Source organism: Mustela lutreola, chromosome 4 (genome assembly GCF_030435805.1).
Source record: "Mustela lutreola isolate mMusLut2 chromosome 4, mMusLut2.pri, whole genome shotgun sequence".
In the NCBI taxonomy this organism is placed as follows: Eukaryota; Metazoa; Chordata; class Mammalia; order Carnivora; family Mustelidae; genus Mustela; species Mustela lutreola.
In genome coordinates, this window is record NC_081293.1 from 24,763,863 (window position 1) to 24,787,783 (window position 23,921).

General features: G+C 40.1%; 1 protein-coding gene across 2 annotated transcripts in view; it reads left to right on the plus strand.

Annotated features, from left to right (window-relative positions):
- The window catches only part of COL17A1 (collagen type XVII alpha 1 chain), an 84,551-nt gene that overhangs the window by 9,782 nt on the left and 50,848 nt on the right, over window positions 1-23,921 (plus strand). Inside the window, exon 1 of one of the 2 annotated variants that reach the window (XM_059173275.1) lies at window positions 22,550-22,772. The exons of the other annotated variant lie outside the window; for it this stretch is intronic. The gene's annotated coding sequence lies outside the window, so the exon portion shown is untranslated. Of the gene's footprint in view, window positions 1-22,549; window positions 22,773-23,921 lie in introns of those variants that run through there. 2 annotated transcript variants of the gene reach the window in all.

Genomic DNA, 23,921 nt, shown 5'->3' on the forward strand with positions numbered 1-23,921 from the left:
TAAATAAAATGGCTCAAAGAGTATGGCATGAATTCTGAGACCCAAGTCTAGGCGTCTCCAGATACTTTATACCATTGAAGGCCTAGATGAACACTTCTGTTTGAATCAAGTTTCATTTTTGCAAGTAATGCTTCACATAGAAGGTATTTTTTATTAACTGCTTATCTCAAGGGCTGGCTTTTTTGCTGTGAAGTGAATCTGAAGCCCTAACAAAAATTAGGAGGAACAGTCTCTCTTCCTAAGGCTTCTGTACCCAGACCACAGTTGGGTTTATAAGTAAAGCTTGATGGTTAGCCTTAGCTTTAAACAGGGTAAATTTAGAATGCTCTTGGAAGAATTTCTTGGACAGCTCTCTTACTGTAGCTATGTGAGCCCTGATATTGCTGAATATACCACAAGCAAATCCTTTAGTCCATAAAATTTTTTTCTACACTCTGACAACCTTGAGTTTAAGGAATTAGAATCTTAATATTTTTTATTCTTAAACAAACAAATCAAATCACAAAATATAAAAGGCGAATAACCAAAATGGGCTTATTACAGGAGTATAATGCTATTTTAGCCCTTGATAGTCAACATAGTTCACCATATTGGCCAAAAAAAAAAAAAAAAAAAATCATATAACCATCAATCTAAATAGATGGTTAATAAAAAGCATTTAGATAAAGTTCAACATTAATTCATGCTAAGTAAAAGCAAATTAGTAATTTTTAAAAACTTACCTATAAAGTATTTAATTTAAAAACTATAATAAATATAATGGTGAAATGTTGAAAACTTTTCCTTTAAAATTGAGAATACTAAGAATGCTTACTATTTCTATTCATCGTTCTGAGTGATGATGTAATTCTTATTAAAAAGTACGAAGCAAAAAAGAAGGAAAGAAAATATAGAAGGACTAGAAAGAAAAAACAAAATATATGCAGATGATATGACTGACTATAAAGAAAATCCAAAAGAATCTGCAAATAAATTATTCTAAATAATATGAGAATATAGCAAGATTACTACACATAGGGTCAAAATTATAAAAAAAATCTATTAAGCTTATAAAATGAAATTTTTAAAAACATTATTTCAAATAGGATCAAAAACATCACTATCCAGGAGAGACGTAAAACTTCTACACAGAAAACTATGAAATGTATAATCTATAAAATTATGGAACATATAAACTTATAAAACATATATGCGTATAAACTATAAACATTAAGACATACTAACTGTATGTTTATAAAGCATATAAACTATAAAATATATGCAGCCATCTAGCATTACTTTAAGAACTGATAGACCTTAGTAAATGGAGATGTAGACAAGGGCTCCTTAATTAGAAGACTGCATTTTAAAGACATTGAGTTCCCTCAAATTGGTATATGGATTTTGTGCAATTTCATTTTTTAAAAATTCTTAGCAGGTGTTTGTGTATATGTGTGTGTTTTACAGGTTCATTGTAAAGTTTAACCAGAAATCCAAAGGCCCAAGAACATCCAAGATGCATTGAAAAAAGAAAAACAAAGAGAACAAGTTGTTGATATCAAGATATCATGATATCTAGGCAGTGTGAAATTGGAGCAAAGAGCCATGCATAACAATGAAGCAGAGTCCAAAGTATACCCATGTAGAAGTAGAGACTTGACCTATGATAAAAATAGCACTGAGGTGCCTGGCTGGCTCAGTCAGTTAAGCCTATATATGCCTTCCGCTCAGGTGATAATCCTGGAGTTCTGGGATGGTCCTGGGATCAAGCCCCATGGTCGGGCTCACTGCTTAGTGGGGAGTCTGCTTCCTCTCCCTCTCCCTCTGCCTCTCTTCCTGCTTACGCACTCTCTCTCTCAAATAAATAAAATTAAAAAAAAAAAACGGTCATGAAACTTGAACAGGCACTTCACCAAAGGGTCTATCCAAATGGCCAATAAATTCATGAAAAGGTAGGAAACCTCATTAGTAAACAGAGAAATTAAAAATAAAACCGCAATGAGATACTACTACAGACCTACCAAAATAGCAAAAATGAAAAAGACTGACCATACTAAGTGTTGGTGTACTCTTGGTTGGTTGGTGAAACACTTAGACATTGCTAGTGGGAATGTCCTGTCCTGTGGACTATCTGGCATTCGTTACTAAAGTTAAATGTGTACGTGTCCTATAAGCTAGTGAGTGCACTCTGAGATGTAGGTCCAGCAGGCATTTTGTGCACACGTTCAACAAAAGGCATGTATAAGAAAGTAGCAGAATTTTTCATAATACTCGAAGTCTGAAACAATTCAAATATCAGTATAGAAATAACATGTAGTATATTCCTACAGTGGAAAGCTGCACAGTATTATACATGACAATGTGGACGAATCTTATAAACATAATGTTGAGCAAAAGAAGTCATACACAAAGGATTATGTATCATATAATTCCATTTTAATAATTTCAAAAACACATAAAATTAACTTATGGTACTGAAAGTTCCTGAGAAGCAGAGTTGCTAAGGGCTAGTGATGTTCTATTTGTTGCCATAGATGGTGGTTATGAGGATATGTTCACTTTGTGATTATTCATTAAGCTGCATTATTATAATTTGTATACCTTTCTCTATGTGTGTGGTTTTTTTTAAAAGATTTTATTTGTTTATTTGACAGACAGAGATCACAAGTAGACAGAGAGGCAGGCAGAGAGAGAGAGAGAGAGGGAAGCAGGCTCCCTGATGAGCAGAGAGCCCGATGGGGGACTCGATCCCAGGACCCTGAGATTATGACCTGAGCCGAAGGCAGCGGCTTAACCCACTGAGCCCCCCCAGGTGCCCTGTGTGTTATTTTTTTAAAGCAAGGAAAACAAAAGACAAGTCGCCCATAAATGAATTACTTTCTCTTCATGATTCAAGATTTATTCCTTTTTCAAATCCAGAAGTTTTGAGGTAGCAACAAGCATTTCTACATATTAGCTGCATTATATATACTTTTGAATTTGAAAAATTGTTTATTAATAGACTTTATTTTTTTTAGAAGACTTTTAGGTTTACAGAAAAATGGAGCAGGAAGTACAGAGTTCCCATATATTCCCCCCATCATTTTTCCCCACCAATAACAATTTCTTCTATTATTGGCATCTTGCATCATTAGCATGATACATTTGTTATAATTGTAGGCCAATATTGATACATTCTTCTTTTTTTTTTTTTAAGAGTTTATTTATTTATTTGAGAGAGAGACAGGGAGAGAGAGCATGAGTGAGGAGAAGGGCAGAGAGAGAAGCAGACTCCCCGTGGAGCTGGGAGCCCGATGCGGGACTCGATCCTGGGACTCCGAGATCATGACCTGAGCAGAAGGCAGTTGTCCAACCAACTGAGCCACCCAGGCATCCCTTGATACATTATTCTTAACTAAAGTGGATAGTTTACATTAGAGCTCATTCTTTGTGATGTGTATTCTGTGGGTTTTGACAAATGTATAATGACTTGTATCCACCATTACAGTAGAATGGATTTTAAATTTTACTTTTCAATTCCTACAGTTTCTATAATGATTATGCTTTCCCATTGCTGATTGATTTTGTCTCCTTTATAACTATAGCTATTTCCCAGAGAGGTTATAAACTTCTTTTTATGTCATTAGCCAGTGGTTTAAGTTATGTAACATCAAGTTAAGGATTTATTACCAAGTACTGGGCAAAAATAGTTGCTTTCTAGGCCTGAAATTTCAGAGATAGCCTATCTTGCATTTGTCTTTGGCAATTAGAAGATATGTCAATGTTCCCAGTGAAAGATTCTATAATAATGTTTCATGGCTTGCCATGGGCTGTCAACCCTCAGCCCCACACTGAGGATTACTGAACCATGCTCTGAATGAACACAAGACTGAAGACAGGATGTGTAAGTTCTTACTCCTGGCACAGTCATCCCAAAAGGCTTCGTATTCCTTAATATGTGAATATTGAACATATTCAACCTGGAAGGGGTCTGGACAGCAGATTTTCCCTCCACTCCTCCCCCTGCATTCCTCAGGGAAGCACCTCAGAAGTGACTAATATCATGACAGGAAAAGAAGGTAACTGTTCTCACCTGCCTTCGTTCACATAGAAGCATGTAGTGTGGCTTCCAGTAAATACTCAGGACTAATGAGGAAAATTTAATGACTGCAGTTTGGTCTTAGAGTGAATTAATTTATTAATTTATTATTTGTCAAAGAGCATGTGCAAGCAGACAGAGTGGCAGGCAGAGGCAGAGAGAAGCAGGCTCCCTGCTGAGCAAGGAGCCCAATGTGGGACTTGATTCCAGGACCCTGGGATCATGACCGGAGCTAAGGCAGCGGCTTAACCAACTGAGCCACCCAGGTGTCCCTCTTAGAGTGAATTTTGTTGGATGTGTGGTTATGAGCACTGCATAAGAGAGAAATCCACTTTTCAGTCATTGAGAACAACATACTGGAGTGTTGATTATATATTAGAAGAAGAGAAAGCAGATAACACTCAAATGTGTTCAGAAACAACCAAAAAAAGCATGTCATATAAATGCAGTTCATAAACAGAATTAATGAAATCCAAAGTCAAGAATAACATCAAAGGCAGCTCATAGTTATCATGAGGCAGGATGGGTTTACAACATTTTAAGCAAGATTATATAGAAATTATATAATTATATAAATTATATAGACCACTAGTGTGGTCTCATTATAACACTAATTCTGCTAAACCAAAACACTGGAAAGGATTAGATTGATATTTAATGATCCTAGGCTTTTTTTATTTTTATTTTTATTTATTTGACAGAGATCACAAGCAGGCAGAGAGGCAGGCAGAGAGAGAGGAGGATGCAGGCTCCCTGCCAAGCAGAGAGCCCAATGTGGGGCTTGATCCCAGGACCCTGAGATCATGACCTGAGCCAAAGGCAGAGGCTTTAACCCACTTAGCCACCCAGGCGCCCCGATTCTAGGCTTAATGAATTTTTTTCTTCGTGGAAAATATTAAAACAACAAAATCATGAGAAGTTATTTACAACTGTAAGAAAATCATTGGTTTCCTCTTTTCTTTCCTTCTTTCTTTTTCTTTTTTTGTGTTTCAGGCTTTTATTTAAATTCCAGTTAGGGGGGCACCTGGGTGGCTCAGTAGGTTGATCATCTGACTCTTGATTTAGGCTCAGGTCATGGTCTCAGGGTCATAAAATTGAGCCCTGTGTTGAGCTTCACAGTCAGCGGAGAGTCAGCTTCTCTCCCTCTCTACCCCTCTCCCTGCTTACTTGCTCTCTAGAATAAATAAATAAATATTTAATAAATAAATAAAGTAATCAATTAATTCTAGTTAGTTAACATATAGTGTAATATTAGTTTCAGGAGCAAGACTTGTGATTCATCACACACACAGCACCCAAGTGCCCTCCTTAGTCCCCATCACCCATTTAATCCATCCCCCACCCAACTCCCCTCCAGCAACCCTTAGTTTGTTCTCTACAGTTAGGAGCCTGTTTTATGCCTTGCCTCTCTTTTTTTCCCATATTCATCTGTTCTGTTCCTTAAATGTCGCATATGAATGAAATCATATGGTATTTGTCCTTCTCTGACTGACTTATTTCGCTTAGCATAATACACTCTAGCCCCAACCACGTCATTGCAAAGGGAAAGATTCCATTCTTTTTTATGGCAGAATAATATTCCGTTGTAGATAGATTCCCATTGTTAAACATTTTATTTTTTTTTTAAAGATTTTATTTATTTATTTGACAGAGAGAAATCACAAGCAGATGGAGAGGCAGGCAGAGAGAGAGAGAGAGGGAAGCAGGCTCTCAGCAGAGAGCCCGATGCGGGACCCGATCCCAGGACCCCGAGATCACGACCCGAGCCGAAGGCACCGGCCTAACCCACTGAGCCACCCAGGCGCCCCATTGTTAAACATTTTAATACCTATTTGTGTGCATACAAACATGGTGATAGTTGCATATTCAATAAAATAGTGCCTTCAACTGCTAGCTACAACAAAGCAGTGTGAGTTGCTGTGAAGCTAGAAGGGAACTCTTCATTCATTAGTTCAGGTTTTCTCCTATATCACACTCTTTTGTATGAAGATCACAGGAGCTCTCAAAGTATCCTAAATTATATTTTCATCCTCTATCACCCATCTCTGTTGTTAGAGATTTCCATCTACCAGATCTAAATATTACTTTAAAATAACAAATATATAGACTTATACTTCTTTTCTGAAAATATTCTTACCCAATGATAAACCATGATCTTGGAATTCAGGTGTAACTGAGAAGGTCTCTGAGATATCAATAGGCCTTCACCTCTGAGCCCATGTCTGTTCTCTGCCAAACCTGTTAGCTGCCTTTGGAAATGCAAGGTTCTCAGATGTGTTCAGGTAAATAGAGCTGCACAAAAGTAAACACTTAATGGAATGTGGGGTTCATCTGTGCAGTTAATGATTTGCTGAATATCCGACTCATCTGCAAATGAACTGTGTGCTCACTTTTCTGCTGTATGGGGGATGTCATTTGTTTTATTAAGAATGAATGTATTGGGGCACCTGGATGGCTCAATCAGCTAAGCGTCCAGCTCTTGATTTCAGCTCAGGTCTTGATCTCAGTGTTGTGAGTTCAAGTCCTACATTGGCTCCATGCTGCATGTGAAGCCTACTTTAAAAAAGAAGAAGAAGAAGAAGAATGTGTTGTTCTTCTTACATGAGAAAGATTCTTACCCAGGAACTCCAATTTTTTGACAATTGGTGCATTGTATGGGGTTGTACTGAGCCCTACCCTATACTCTTGCCTAATTTCCTTGAGAGCACCATGCCTGAAGTCAACAGGTTGAATTGTTTTTAATATTCATGTAAATTAGAAATCTACAGAAATCTCTTAATAGGGTTTGCATCATGTAAATAATTCATTTTTATGAGGACTTGTACTGTTTTGTTTAAAAGATTGCAAAAAAGAATATCCTTCAAGTCTCTGGGCCAGAGCTTTCAGAAGGAAGGGACCTTCTGTTGTTGGTTTTCACATTGTGTCTCATGTGCTGACTGAGGGAGTTAGTTCACAAACTCCTGCCTATTAATATTTCAGTAAAATTCTCCATTCCAATAGAAAAACCTCTCCCAGGGATGCCAGGAATCTGAGGTGTAGAGATTGAGACTAAACATGTAAGGACAGCTCCCTTAGGAATGGCAGGTGCTTTCACTGGTTAAAAAAAAAAAATCACAGGAGTCCTTTAAACCTCTTTTTGGAAAAAGTGTTGAAAAAAGATAATTTCTTTGGAATATGCTCTTTTCATTGATCTAAACTCCCTTCACAACTACCAGATGTCAGCATGATTCTACCAAACCCCTTACGATGACAGATTATTTCTTACGCATTTCCCTGTGGGCTAGAATGTACCTCCACAAATAAAATCAAGGAGTGCCTGTATCCTGCCTTTACCTGAAAATGTCTTGGGGTTATAGTTATGACATGTCATCACTCAAAGAGATTAGAGCATCAGACTTAGAATAAGCTGGCAATAGAACCCCAAAAAGAAATATACACTAAGTTAACAAGACTGTAAAAACTCCAGAACCAGAAGAACAAGCAAGTTCCTGTCCCTTTACCTGAGGCAAAATAGGGAGTCATTCCCCATGGGAAAAGCAAATGAAACCTAACCCCAGATCTTCATTTCAGAGCCTCATCTCAAGAACTCTGAGGTTAGGAATAAGGAGTCTGATCACGCTTTATTTTCTCCAACTGGTACCAGGTTCTGTAGTGGAAAAGAGCCCAGCTGCTGCTATTACCTGTGCATGCTGGAATGGGTGAGAAGGTGGAAACACGCCCACAAGTCCCTTCTCTCACCGCACTCATGAAACATCAAGAGTCTAACCCAAATTGGAACACAGTTAAGAAAATGCTGGAAGGGAAGTAGAAGAAATTGCAAGAGTGTTCTAGCTCTTCTCTTGAGGGCTCTAGATGCATTCTATCCCTCCTGATTTAGGGAAACCCAGTCTAAATAATCTTTCTCATCTTCCCATGCACTGTCCTCCTCTTCCCTTCTGTGCTACGTTCATGACTCCCTTCTTAATTTTCCTTCTTTTCTGCCTCATACTTCTTTTCGGTTCTCTTTTTCTTTACTTTCATTCCACTTGGAAGGAATATTTTTTGAATACTACAGTGATCTCTGGATACAGACCAGTCTCCGTAGATGCAAAGATGAATACAGCCATCAGAGACATGGCCTAGAAGAGGGGACGGGGGACTGTGACACGTCCGGGTCTTAGCATGTGGATAGCGAAGTGCAACAGGATATCTATGGAAGCAGACGGTATTGGTTGGGAAAAAACTAATCAGGAGCTCAGGAAAGAGGAAACTTACTGATTGTCTGTTACACTATAGGCACTGTGTTTGGTGTTGGGAATGGAGTAAAAAAAAGTAAAACCCAGCCCATTTCTCCAAGGACTTTAAGAAAACAAACAGCTGCATTCAAGTATTAGAGGTGGAGAGAAAGTGTGGGCAGGTGCAGAGGAGGTACAAAGAACAATGTCCAATGTGGGGACGGAGATAAAGTTGGCCCCCAAGTTTCATCAACCAGACGAGCAAGGATGGTGTCCGTAGGCATTACATTTGCAGTTGGCCCTAAGTTCTATTGATACCAAATCGTTCCAGCCAATCTTGCCCAGGGGGTAGGACTCGCTTTTCTGATTTGTATTCTTCTTTCTCTAACTGGGCACTGATATCCCGGAGGAGAACAGTCTCCATCTCTTCATGGGAAGGGGGAATCTGGCTACCTGTATAAGGCCTCCTGCCCACGTTGCTACAAGAAGCTTAAACTGGCTTTATTGTTAGGCTTAAACACTATGTGGATTTCCCAAAATAATCAATGATGGTTTACATTTTCCCCATGCATTTCCTGAGCCCTAGAATAAGCCTGTTGGTGTTCTAGGGTGAGTGCTCAGACTTTAATGAGCTAGCACTCTGATGGGTTGCAAGAACTTTCTGAGAGCACAAGGAGATAATTGCTGTGAGGCTTTTCAGTGGTGTAAGATCCGACGAAATTAACTTTATATTTCAAAATCCCTTCCCAGCGTTTGTGGTAAAGTCCCCTTTGATTTATCTTATTTTGAGCTGATGGAAATTCCCTCCCACGCTACCTACTCCCAACCCCATTTGTTTAAGCATCAGAGGAAACTCTCCTGTCTTTCATCACTCACCCATTTGTGTATCTCTCCTAACCCAAAACACCCTCATAGTCTCACTAAGTTAAGGTTTACACAAACAAGTTAACTCTCCCAGCCCTTTCTCGGATACCCAAGTTAACTCAGACAAACCAAAAAAGGAAACCCAAAGGTCACATACCTGCTGCATTTTTATCCCTTTAAAGGAATAGTCCCCTTTTGTGTTTTTCCTTTGCCAACAACACTGCTTTCTAGCCACAAGTTATTGCTAAGAAAACAGGCAGCCTTGAACAGTCCTGTGAGGTTCTATATATAGTTAAGTCAATACGACTGCAATCAACTCAGATATTTTTGCTCAGTCTAGGTCTGTTTTTCCAGGTTTTGGATGTAGACTGTCTACTTCCCTCCAAAATTACCTATTCCAGTGTTGTTTCAATTATGGTGATATATTATTATTGATGACCTGAACTTTATTTATGATACTTTTCCAAGCTATGTGGGATTATTATTTAAAAAAATTATAGTGAAGTGTAAATTGCTTCTTGCTAGTTCTGGGGAAGGAGGAGGATTACTGGATTTTTTTTTAATGAAGATATTTCTTTTTTTCCTCACTCTTTAAGTTTTTAAATTCCAGGTAGTTAATAAACAGTGTCATTTTAGATTCAGGTGTACAATATGGTGATTCAGCGCCCCCATCCATCGCCCGGCGCTCATCATCACAAGCGCCCTCCTTCAACCCCATCTGCTGTCTCACCCATCCCCCACCAGACCTCCCCTCTGGTAACCACCAGTTTGTTCTCTATAGTTAAGAGTCTGTTTCTTGGTTTGTCTCTCTCTCCCTCTTTTTTTCTCTTTGCTCTTTTTTTGTTTGTTTGTTTCTAAATTCCATACATGAATGAAATCATATGGTATTTGTCTTTCTCTAACCAACTTATTTCACTTAGCATTCTACTCTCTGGCTCCATCCATGTCATTGTAAATGGCGAGATTTCATTCTTTTTTGTGGATGAGTAATATTCCTCTGTGTGTGTGTGTGTGTGTGTGTGTGTGTGTATCACATCTTCTTTATTCATTCTTCAGTCAGTAGAGCCTAGGGTTGTTTCCTTAATTTGGCTATTGTAGATAATGCTGCTATAAACATTGGGGTGCATGTATCCCTTTGAATTAGTGTTTTTGTATTCATTGGGTAATACATAGTAGTGCTATTGCTGGATCACAAGGTTAATTCCATTTTTAACTTTATGAGGAGCCCCCATACCATTTTCCACACTGGCTGCACCAGTTTACAATTCCCACTAATAGTACATGAGGGTTTCTTCCACATCCTTGCCCATACCTGTTGTTTCTTGTGTTGTTGATTTTAACTATTCTGTGTGAGGTCCTATCTCATGGTAGGTTTGATTTGTATTTCCCTGATGATCAGTGAGGTTTAGCATTGGATAATTGGATCTTTATAGTTTTTTGGCCATTTAAAATTTTAATTAAGTGCTCTATAGGCCGAAGAGGCTGAAGAGGTCTGAGGTAATCAGAAATGATAACAGTTTCTTTTAAATGTTAGTACCCATTTCGGGTACTCTTTCTGCTGTGGCTGCTTTATTTCATATTGATGAAAAGAGCATAATCTGATAAAGTACATACCAAAAAAATTACCTTGTAAAATAAATTTGATTTTATGCCACACTAACTATCCTGCCCTTCCAAATATCTTGTACAGAACGGCTGAGCTTACTTCTTACTCCCAGGAGAAATGGGTGATTGGTAAAATCATCAAGAGCAGGGTTTTTCTGCTTTAGTTCATCATTGAGAATTGCTAAAACTTGCACAGGACTTTAGAGGCACGTGCTTGGTCCATAAGGTTTGGTAATCCTTCAAGCTCCTCAGTAGGCAGGATAGTTAAGAGTGTCCAAAAACATCTTGAACATTTCCCCAAGCCATAGCAAAACAAGCAAACAAAAACCTACATTTTAGTCCTGAGTCTGTCATTAATGACCTTTAATAACATTTTTAGTTTATTTAGGTCTCAATTTTCTCACTTGCATTATCATTAGGTGATCTCTAAGACCTCCAAGATTTTATGATATTAATATTCGAAGTATGCCCATTTTTACTAAAATTAAATTCAAAGATTCTGGCATCTTCTGAGATTTGGTGCTTGTGAGTCTTGGGTGTTTGTGGTCTTGACAATGAGGGAGCTATATTTGAGTGTTTACATCTGAGTGAATCACTCTCAACCTTTGAAAAGTGAGTATCTAAAGTCAAAGTATTTTACAGAGTAATTACAGTCAAAGTAATTTAAAAGTAATGTAAAATAAAAAGTATTTTACATGATAATATAGGTACTTTTGGAACCAGTTGATTAAAAATTAGGCAGGGGCACCTGGGTGGTTCAGTGGGTCAAAGCCTCTGCCTTCCACTCAGGTCATGATCCCAGGGTCCTGGGATGGAGCCCTGCATTGGGCTCTCTGCTCAGCAGGAAGCATGCTTCCCCCTCTCTCTCTGCCTGCCTTTCTGCCTACTTGTGATCTCTATCTGATAAATAAATAAAATCTTTTAAAAAATTAAAAATTAGGCAATAACAGAGGAACACTTTGATTTCATTAAAATTTACAGTAAATTTATATTTTGTTATTCACAACAGCATCTATGTATATTTAGACAATACCATTACTTATTATGTATCCGAGAATACCATTATTTATTATTAAGTATCAGTGAGGATGCTTTCAACTCCAATAACCAATGAGGATGCTTTCAACTCCAATAACCTACTCAGATTGGCTTAAATGGTAAGGAAGTTTATAATCTCAACATATGGAGAATTTAGAGATGGGGTGGCTCATTGACTGTTTATTCTAGCACTCAATGTTGTTATGAGGAGCAGGGATATTTTCAGTTCTCATCTCCTCACTGTGATGATTTCGTTCTTGTGGCTGCAAGTCACAGCAGGTCCACACCACATCCAGACATAACAATACCCTGAAAAAGAAAAGGGTTATCTCTTGTCTCCTTAGAAGCAATAAGCCTTTCCCTGAAGTCCCTAGATAGGCTTTCTTCACATACAATTTGCCACAAATGGATCACATTTCCTTCCTAAATCATTAACAAGGACAGGAGGTTGAGGTAAACAGTTTGGGGGTAGAACTGGGAGGCCACCACCGTGACCGCTATGACAGATGATCCATCCTCAGTCTATATATACAGAACGCTGTGTGCAGAGCCATGAGAAGTTGGCATGTGCTACGCACTTCTTCCAAATATTCTGGAGCTCCTTGATCACATCCTGTCCATAATACCAACTGACACTCACCACACTATTAATGATTTGAATTCGCTTATGGATTAAAAAGATGAAATTAATAGTTCTAAAGCAGATCACCCTGCGTAAGCATCTTCCCCAGAGAATAAATCTTAAATAGCTGCAAAAAATAGCACATGTCATGCTTAATATTTAATGTTGCTACTGAGAAAAACAGAGGGATCTGCCCAAGGAACAAATCTCAAATGAGATCACAGAGATTATGATGGGATATCATTACTGCCAATCATTTCTGCTAAAGGAGTGGTAAGAAAAGGGGTCAGTGAGAAATAGACTTTCTCAAACAAAAATCGAGAGACTTAGTTGACAATAGACCGGTCTTTCCAGAAATGTTAAAAGAAGTGGGTTTTGTTTACCTTTTTTTAAAGATTTTGTTTACTTTTTAGCTTGTGAGAGAGACCGAGAGAGAGTGAGCACAAGCAGGCGAACAGCAGGCAGAAGGCCCAATGTAGGACCTGATCCCAGGACCCTGGGATCATGACCTAAGCTGAAGGCAGACATATAACCTACTGAGCCATCCAGATGTCCCTAAAAGAAGTTTTTTGGAGAAGAGGAAAATCCTATAGGTCAGGAATTCAGGTCTACATAAAGTAAGGAAGAACCTCGAAAAAGGAATAAATGAAGGTAAAATAAAAACTTCTATTTTTCTTACTACTAATTGATCTAATAGACAAGTTTATTTAAAATCCTAATACCAACTACATATGCAATTATGTATGGTTATGCTATATATATAGTGTACGCTTGTACATAAGCAAAATGAAAGACCGCAGGAGCACCTGGGCAGCTTGGCTGGTTAAGCGTCCAACTCTTGATTTTGGCTCAGGCTGTGATCTCGGGGTTGTGAGATTGAGCCCCATGACAGGCTCTGCGCTTAGCAACACGTCTGCTTAACATTCCCTCTCTCCTTCTGTCCATCCTCCCACTTATGCTCTCTCTCTCAAATAAATAAATAAAACATTAAAAAAAGGAAAGGAAAGAAAGTAGCAAGTTTAACCACAGACAGGGATGAATACCCACAAAAACACCTCTCTCTAAAAGAACTTACACTCAGCATATAGTGAGATTTATCAAAATTCAATAATAAGAAAACAGCCCAGTTTGAGAATGGGCAAATATTTGAACAGACACTTCACCAAAGGAAATACATGAATGGTAAATAAACACATGACGTGATGGTCCACATCTTAGTCAACAGAGAAATGCAAATTAAAGCCATATTGCAATACCACTCCACACTTATTAGAATGACTAAAATCAAACAAACGAACAATACCAAGAGCTGACAAAGATGTGGAACAAAATAAACTCTCGTATATGACTGGTGGACATGCAAAATGGCACAAATATTTTTTTTTTTTTAAAGATTTTATTTATTTATTTGACAGAGAGAAATCACAAGTGGGCAGAGAGGCAGGCAGAGAGAGAGGAAGGGAAGCAGGCTCTCCGCCGAGCAGAGAGCCCGATGCGGGACTCGATCCCAGGACCCTGAGATCATGACCTGAGCCGAAGGCAGCGGCTTAACCCACTGAGCCACCCAGGCACCCTGGCACAAATATTTTTTTAAAAATTTGTCAGCTTCTTAACAAATTATATCTATATTTACCTAGGTCAACATTCCACTCATAGGTATTTGCCCACAAAAAATAAAATCTTAGGTTCATGCAATATAATTACATAATATTTAAAGCAAGTTTATTCGTAATTGACAAAAATGAGATATAATCCAAATGGGCATCAAAATATGAATGTATAAAAATTATATATCAAAACAATGGAATATGACTTAGTAATAAAAAGAGACAAACTAGTGATGTACACAATATGGATTAATCTCAAATACTAGTCAAGGAAGCCAGTCTTGAAAGGCGATGTATTGTATGATTACACGACATTCTGGAAAAGGGAAACCATAGGAATAGAAAACAGATTATTAGTCGCCAGGGGCTGGAGATGGAGGTAAATTGCAGTGGAGCACAATGGAATTGGGGGGTGTGATGGAACTGTTCTAGATCTTGAAGAGTGGTTATACAACTACTAGCATTTGTCAAAACTCATAGAGCACAAAAAAGGTGAATTTTACTGAATTTAAATGATCTGAGTTGTATCTGATTCTGGCAAATGGCTAAAACACCAGGGGCTGCAAACACAAGTTGGGAAGTTGTTTTATGAAAAAGAATAGTTTGAAACTTTTTAGAGAAGGAGCGCCTGGGTGGCTCAGTGAGTTAAGTGTCTAGCTTCAGCTCGGGCCAGAATCCCAGGATCCCAGGATCCAGCTCCCAGCTCGGCAGGAACTCTGCTTCTCCCTTTCCCTCCCCTCCGTGCGCACTCTCTCTCTCACTCCCTCTCTCCCAAATAAATAGATAAAATCTTCAAAAAAAAATTGGGGGGATGAGTTTTATAATCACTGGAATGTTGAGTCAATGAGCCGTTCAGGCCGTAAGATGTTATTTTCAGCGTGAATCTCTGTGTTAGAGACATACCCATGAGGAAAATAGTGGTAACCACAGACCAGATAATAGGGTGTGGTCTTCATCTTAATAAAGATAGTCCTTGTGTGGACATGTTTGTGAGAATCAAGCCCATCTTCTGAATCATGGCCTAAAGTACAACAGAATATTCATCACCTGATACAGACATTGCAGATCTTTGGGCTAAAAGCCATTAAAATCCAGTAACAAATGCAGCTGTCAAGTGCCTTCCTCCTTTTTTGTTGAATTGTTTTTCCTTGCTCCCCAGTAGAGATCAAGCCTCACACACATTTTAAACAACTGGCCTATTTATATTCAGTAATTCCTTTTTTAGAGATCATCTTTTTCTCTGAGCACTATTGAACTTTTCATCTCCTCAATGCATCTGACATCCCTTCCATGTCCCTTCCGAGCCTATGAATACAAATCACTTGGCTTATCCCAGTTCTTAGAGAGATTTAACAGTGCCAGGGTGGGCAGGTGAACAGTGCCAAACAGAAGACTAGGAATGACAGGTGCCCCAGAGATTACTTAAATAAATAAATATTAAAGGGTACCTGAGTTGTGCAGTCGACTGAGCATCAGACTCTTGGTTTCAGTTCAGGTCATGGTCTCAGGGTCATGAGATGGATCCTCATGTTGGGCTCCATGCTTAACCCAGAGTCTGCTTGAGACTCTCTCTCCCTCCCCCTCTGCTCCTCTCCCCCACTTGCATGCGCTCTCTCTCTCTTGAATAAATTTTTAAAAAATAAATACATTTTTTGAAAAATTTAAATAAATAAATAAATAAATACATGTTTGGGGGCACCCGGGTGGCTCAGTGGGTTAAGCCTTTGCCTTTGGCTCAGGTCATGATCCCAGGGTCCTGGGATTGAGCCCCACATTGAGCTCTCTGCTTGGTGGAGAGCCTGCCTCTCTCTCTCTTTGCCTGCCTCTCTGTCTACTTGTGATCTCTGTCAAATAAATAAAATCTTAAAAACAAACAAATACATACATACATGTTTTAAAAAAGAAAAGAAAGAAGTTACAGATAATCTGGTAGAGCATGTGTTAAAAATAACACATGGCATTTTTAAACTATTTAAGTGTATTTTCTATAGGTGATATATTTTAATATTATCCTATTGTCTTAGTTCTAAATTCTCCAAGACAGATAATGAAACCATTTTTTTAAACCTCCCATGTGTTAGATAATGAACATAGGACAAAACAGAGGCAGGAAAAAGTCAAGGGAATGATTCCCCCCTCCCCGGACCCCATATCCCTCTGTAAGCTGTAAGGTGGTCTTCTGGGGAAGGTGGAAGGCCTTTGGAACTAGGGAAAAGGAAGGAAATTGCTGGGGTCAGTGGCTGGCTTGGAAAAATCTCATTGTCATCCCAGGTCCTACCCTCTTTCTCATCCTAACAGCAATCACTCAATGCCCTGTGTCTTCCCAGCCTCCCCGATACTGGCTCCCTTGGTTCCTTTCCTCTTTTCATCTTTGCCTTCCTAAGCTTCAGCCCTTAGGTTTCACCTAAACTACTACCCCGGTGTCCTTTATTAGTTTCTCTGTCTCATCTCTCTGGTCCACTCTACATGGTCATCACACTAATCTTTGTTCCACCCAGTTCCCATCATTCCATTTCTCGACTTCCCATAAATCCCTCTCACCCATGGAAGGACGTAGGCATTCCTCAGACTGGCATTTCAGATTTCCCATGATCCGACTGGCACACCCTACACTTCCAACCTCTCCCATCTACTCTTTTTTTCATGGTATGTTTTACCATCTTCCACCCAAGCCTTACTCTTTCCTAGGTCGGTGGCTCTCATGCTGGACTCTGTGCTTGAAAATTCAACTCTGCCCTCAGTTTCTTAATAGCACCCATCCTTTTAAGTACAGCTCAAATGACAACTCTTGTATGAAACAATAGCTGACGCCCACAGCTGGGTATCCATATATTTTTTTCATGTTGTAAATTCCTTAAAGGCACGTTTTACATCTCATCTTCAATTGTATCTCCACACCCAATGCCTTGCTCAGAGTAGACACTCAATACATATTAGTTTACTCATTCAACAAACAAGTATGGGTTCTGACTGGATAAACAAATAGATCTGAAATTAGAAATGGAAGAAAAGAAACCAGGTACTTTGCTATTATTTTAAAAAGGCAGCAAAGAACACAGTTTGAGAACAATTCAGGAACCATTATGGACAGGAAAAGCAGATGGAGACTTTAAGCCCATGTGTGAAGGGCAGGAGTTGGTATACTGTGTCTCAGTTGCATCCTTCCAAAAGTCCGACTGCTCCATAAACTGTGACATATGCTGTTGTCCTCATTGTTTACAGGGAAGTCTTACTATCCAGGAGTATATGCAACCAGAGAGAGAGCCAGGCAGAAATATGGTCTTCTGGTCTTCGAAATAGAATAGCAAACTGCAATAATTATTGTATCATTTTTATTTTAATATGTAGGAATTTGGTGTTTTTTGTTTGTTTGTTTGTTTTAAACCAGTGAATTTACTATCCAACAAAAGAGCTGAATCACTGACTGTAGGTACTGGAATTATCTCATTAAATATAAAATGATTTTCCCTCACCTCCTTCTCAGTGAACTTTTTATTGTCTCTTAGGGAGACAAGGCAAGTATATCCCAAAACTTCAGGATTCCTGGAGGAAAGTATCATCAGAACAACATATCACTATGAAGTGATGTTGTTTTATGAAAGGAGAGTCACAAAATCGATGGAAATCGATAGGGTACATTCCTTTAAACCAAATAGATAAAGAAAACTCTGTGTTCACATAGATTAACAAGGTAGTGAGTAGTCATTTGACAAAAATACCCAGTTACCAAAAAGTGGATTTACACATCACTTTTCAGAAACTTGGCAGCCATGTAAAATGGGGTCCACCTATACTCAATGCTGCTCAGCAAGTGATAAGAATCTGGTCACCAGGTGCCAATCTGGGCTACACATGAACAGGCATCCTTTCTCTCCAACCTATTTAAAAGTCAGTAAATAATTTGGGGAGGATGAATATTTTTCCGGTTGCCACTTAAGGGAATTTTCTTTCTAGTCCATCACACATTGATTAAACATGACTCATTAACACAGCTCTGAAAGGAGCGGGGAACAAGAAACACCTTTCCGGTCTCTTAGTCACTGCTCTATCCTAAATATGATTCTGTTCCTTTTGTTTCAGCAAGGATTTTGTTTTTTTCTGGTTAATTCAAAACATTTAAAAGACAGCTCCCTTAGTACCAGGCGTATGGTAGGAACTTGATAAACAAATGTTGAATGAACATAAGATTTCTTTCACTCCATGTACCAAGATAATGTCTTCTTATAAATGATTTTGCTAAGTACAGTAAATGATGAATGTTGAGGGGCGCCTGGGTGGCTCAGTGGGTTAAAGCCTCTGCCTTCAGCTCAGGTCATGATCCCAGAGTCCTGGGATCGAGTATCACATCGGGCTCTCTGCTCAGTGGGGAGCCTGCTTCCCTCCTCTCTCTCTGCCTGCCTCTCTGCCTACTTGTGATCTCTGTATGTAAATAAATAAATAAAATCTTTAAAAAAAAAAAAAAAGATGAATGTTGAATAACGAATATAAATGCTAGAGTTCTTTTAATTTTCTTCTCTTCCAGAATGCTTAGTGCAGGACTCTGTAAACAGCATACACATGCACACATAAACAAAGACTTAATAGCTATTGAGTTAGCTCAGAGGATCTTGGATGAATTACTTTGGAGTTTATCTATTTTGGGTGTGACTTTTCCATTGTTCCTGGAGAATTATGTTATTACAGTACCCCAAGGGGGGAAAAAGCCATGCTGATTCCAACGGTTCGTTAGCATGTTATACAGTCGTTATGGTTAAATAATTGGTCTATGGTTGCCAAGTCATAATAGATAGATTTTTATCTAAATGCATCAAGAAATTATATCAACACCATAATGCTGTTGGCGGCAAATATCCCCACTATTCAGACGGTTTTCATTCTGATTTAAGTTGTCATTTGCTCTTGGCCTGATCTATTTTGATAATGTCTATTTTCTTTCAGTTCAAAGCTATGGGCAAATTTAAATTTCAATGATACACCAGGCAGTGGGAAACGAGAGTTCAAGAGTTGAATGGAATATAGGCTTTGTCACTGTGTGTAAAAAAGCAAACAAAACAAAACAAAAAACCCCAACCTAGTCCTCCTCTTGTGTCTTCCGTTACTCTCACATGTCTACAAGCCTACAGCACTTTGGACACTCTGTTTACCAAATGGGGGCAGACAAGGGGAGGGGTTCCCACATCAGGCAACTCCACAGCAACAGCTGTGTGTCCTACAATTTATTTCATTTCTGACACTGTCTGTCTGGAGACAGTGTCAGATCCCTCAGGGTCAGGGCTCAGTCCCACGAGATTGCCCTCCACTGCAGACACTGGTCATAAGCAATAATAGGTCCCCAGGTTACCTACATCTACTGTCCAATGTGGCACAAAATCCAAGGTTCCCATGATCTCCTCGCTCTTGGATTCAATTATTTGCTAGAGGAGCTTGCAGAACTCAGGGAAACATTTATGTTTACCAGTTTATTAAAGGATATGATAAAGGGTACAGATGAACAGCCAGAAGAAGAGAGGCACAGGGCAAAGTCTGGGAAGGTCCTGAGCACAGGAGCTTCTGTCCCTGTGGAGCCAGGATGCCTCATCCTCCTGGTATGTGGATGTGTTCATCTACCTGGAAGCTCTCTGAACCCCATACCATTGGTTTTGTAAGGAGCCCTCATCAGGTAGCTATGATCAATCATTAACTCCATTTATAGGCCCTCTGCCCTTTCTGGAGCCACTTATTAGATGTAAAATCTTTGGCCTGGTTACTCAACCTCACTGAATTTCACTTTCCTCAGCTATAAAAGAAAAAAAAAAAACACAGTAGTACACACCTCTTAGAGTTGCTATAGGGAATAAGTAAAATAATGTATATAAAATACCTGGTACACAACAGACCTTAGAAAAGGTTAATTCCAGTCTCTCTTCCTTCTTAATAATCCAAACACTCACATGGTAACAGTATGGAGTTGCTTTCTTTTTTCTTTTTTAAAGATTTTGTTTATTTATTTGACAGACAGAGATCACAGGTAGGCAGAAGGCAGGCAGAGGGAGAGAGAGAGGGAAGCAGGCTCCCTGCTGAGCAGAGAGCCCGGTGTGGGGCTTGATCCCAGGACCCTGGGATCATGACCTGGAGCCGAAGGCAGAGGCTTTAACCCACTGAGCTACCCAGGCGCCCCCCCCCCCCCAGTTGCTTTCTAATGTCAATTTAAGAACATTTTTCTAATACCTAAAAACACCTCCCTCCCGTGGCTCATGAGGCCTTGCGTGATCTTGCCCCTGCTCGCTCTCTAGCTTCTCTCCTACTGCCATCCTCACTTCGTTTAGGACACTTAAATAGGGTGGCATCACTTTTCCTCAAACTTACTTGGCTTCTTCTACTTCAGAGCCTTCTCAAATATTTTCTTCCCTGTCTAGATTCTAGAACAATCTCAATCCCTCCTTTCACCTGTGTGACCTCTGCTCAACCATCCTCTTATTAGTCCAAATGTTATCTTCTTTGTGGGACTTGCCCTTCCATCCCTCCTCCAGATGACCTCTCCTCTCTGATAGAATCCAGAATTCTTTCTTTATAGTAGTTACCACATTCTTAATTGTGTATCAATGCATAATTGTTTGTTGTGAACCTCATTTGTTATAAATTGTGCCCCCCCAACCAAATTCAGATGGCGAAGCCTCACCCTCAGTATCTTAGAAGGTGAGCACAATCTGGAGATAGGGCTTTTAATGAAGTAGTTAATGTGAGGCTGTTAGTATGGGCTCTAATCCAATCTGACTGGTGTCCCTGTAAGAGATTAGGACACAGGGTGAGACAGCTGGGATGCACACACACACGGAAAAGGCCGCATGAGAACACAACAGGAAGCCAGCCCTTTGCAAGCCAAGGAGGGAGAGGCTTCGGGAAAAACCTAGCTGCTGACATGTTGGTCTTAGACTTCCAGCTTCTGGAACTGTGAGAAAACTAATTTCTTTCGTGTAAGCCACCAGAATGTTGTCCTGGAAGCCTTAGCAGAGTAGTACACTATTTAAGACCTACCTTCTTCCATTAGACTGTGAATTCTGTAAGGACAGGGAATATGTCCATATTTCATCACTGATCTCTCAACATACAGTTTAATGTCTGGCTCTAAGCCTGTTTTTGTGTAATTCAAGAATGAATGAGTAAGGGGCGCCTGGGTGGCTCAGTGGGTTAAAGCCTCTGCCTTCGGCTCAGGTCATGATTCCAGGTTCCTGGGATTGAGCCCCGCATCGGGCTCTCCGCTCCTTGGGGAGCCTGCTTTCTCCTCTCTCTCTCTGCCTACTTGTGATCTCTGTCTGTCAAATAAGTGAATAAAATCTTTAAAAAAAAAAAAAAAACGAATGAGTAAATGAATGACTGATGCAGGCTGATGTTGATTTTGTGCTGTAAGCTCCCCATCTTCCAGATCCCCAAGGCTCTTCTCCTATGAGATTGACAGCAGACACGTTGAATAAGTATTTATTTCGGGTAGGCAGGAACATCCCAGAAAGGAAGAACCCAGGAGTGTCACATTCTAGGTCCCCGAAAGGCTTCTGAGTGCATGACTCCAGGGCTGAACGTTGGGGGCTTAGGAGTGAGACCCCCCCACAGGTGGTGTGCGGTGGTCTATGCTGTTCCACGTGGGTGAGTGCCCACCATAGCAGGGCGCAGACACTGCGGGAATCCAGCGGCTCCCCTCGGGATTGGGAATCCCATCTAAGTGAGCTCCAAGTTCAGATTCCCCATTATTAGTGATAGCATGAGTCTCAAGCTAGACGTTAGGGTCCTCGAAAGCCAGATACGAAGCAAGTATTTGAGCATTATGCAGATTGGTATAAATTGACCCTTTAGGGAAGTCTAATGGCTCCAGGAAATGAGCCGAAAATAGAAAGTTTCTGGGAGTCCACACACGTCTTTGGGTGTATGGAGACTTAACCCTCCTCAGCAGTATCTCTCCATTATTTGGTGGCTAAGTGCTTAAAATCTTGTCATTAACCTGTCACTCTTTGGAGTAAACATCATTATATCTGGCTGCCCCCTTTTAAAAAACGAATCCCTATGTCATCAATTGTCCCACTTTTCAGTCACTGACATCTGATTTTTAAATGAGTTCGCCCCTTTCCTCCAGGTGGGCTTGACCGGGCCTGGGTCAGAATGAAGCAAAGAGGGCAAAGGCCGATGTAGGAAAAACAGGTCTTGACTATAAATCCGGCCAACTTCATAGTTTTTCTAGGAATCGGACATTCTGCCCACAGGCACCCCCACGAGCCTGGCCACCCTGTGAGTCACACACCTTAGGATTTCTACCATTCTCTGGCCACAAGGAAGGGGAATGCCACCTGTGGCAGGACTGTGGTTATGAAAGATAAGGAAACATAACAAAGGGCATTTCCTTTACCTTTGTTCCTTTCTCCCCACAGACCCATAAAATGGTTAATGGGACTCCCCTGGTCTGAGAAATGTTCTGCCCTCCCCCCATAAAGTTTGATTCCTGGAGGCAGATCTTTTTTAAATGCCCAAGTGTCAGATAATTGGAAGGGTGGAGTAACTGTAAGCCCGACACACCTTTGTCAGGACTTGTTAGGGAGTGAAGAACTAAAAGAAACGAGGGGGAGAGCAGGAGAAGTAAACATTTTTGAAAGATCACTCAGCTCTAACACACCTAGGCTGGGTCCGGATAAAAAAAAGGGGGGGTCTGCAAACGTCTCGGAGAAAACATCAGGAGGAGAGAGAGAGAGAGGGGGTTTTATTCCAAAGTTGTTTCCAGTCCCTTCCAAATCTCAAAGAAGGTAAGTTCCAGGAGGGATTCGTCCTTCGTCTCCCTTCCTCTGGGACTTTGACTTGGCATTGCTACTTGGAATTTGCGTGTTTGTTAGAGAAAATAAGATGAAATTGTTAGGGTTCAAGCATTGCAGCAGAACACAATTAATTGATCCAAAAGTTCCTTTGCTTTCTGCATTCTGCTTGGGGGAGGTCTTTTAAAGGAATAGTCAGAAAGGTTCCTCTGGGCGAAGAAGAAAGCCGGTTAAGATAAAGTGGGCTCTCGTGGCCAGTTGGGTTTTCTTTCTTGGTATTATTTTCAGTATTGTAAAATGGCTTGTTAAGTTATTTTATTCAGAATAGGAGAGAGTTATGGTTCCTTCGATCTCAGTCTTTGGCACTTGCTCTCCCCCCTCCCTCCATTCCCTTCTCTTCCCTTGAAGCAGAGACTAGCTCAGCGGTGAAGTCACAGAGAGGGTAAGTGGGGGCTTGTAGAAACGGCCCCCGAGCGCGAAGAGCTGAGCTACCGCCTGGGCTTCGCGCCTGCAGGTCCTGATTAAGTTGGAGAGGATGGTTGGACATTGCTGTTTACCACGCTCTCACAATACCGCCTCTAATCTAAAGTAAAGTGTAATATCTGAAACAGTATAATCCAGGAATTTCCTGGAGTCAAATTTAGAACAAGGAAAAAAAGAAAGGGAACGTTTTGTCTGTGTAACACACCTTTCCTGGCCAATTTGCCCCCTCTCCCCAGATCATTCTGGGGTGAGAATTACCACCTTCAGTATCTCACTGGACGGCCTTAACTGCTCAATGACAAATGACCATGTTGCTTTTTTTGAAGTGTAGACAGAGCACCTGGCACATGGCTTCATGTGAGTCGCAGTTCATCAGTAGGTAATAGTCAGATTTGCTAATGTCCGTAAAATATAGTTAAGTTTTTTTAAAGATAATTCGAAAAGCTGAGCTGTTTCTCCTCACCGCTGTCTGCTGCATCTTAGAAGTAAGGCACAGATCTAAGTCAGCTCCTGACGACTGCCCTTCAGAAAATTGGAGGCACCAGCGTTACTCTGAGCCTCTTCAAAACACTCACACAAATCTGATCAGAGTTGACCTGGGGACAGTGACAGAGTCTTGCCTCAAGCTTGGATAGAAACTCAGATTCGTGAAATTGATCC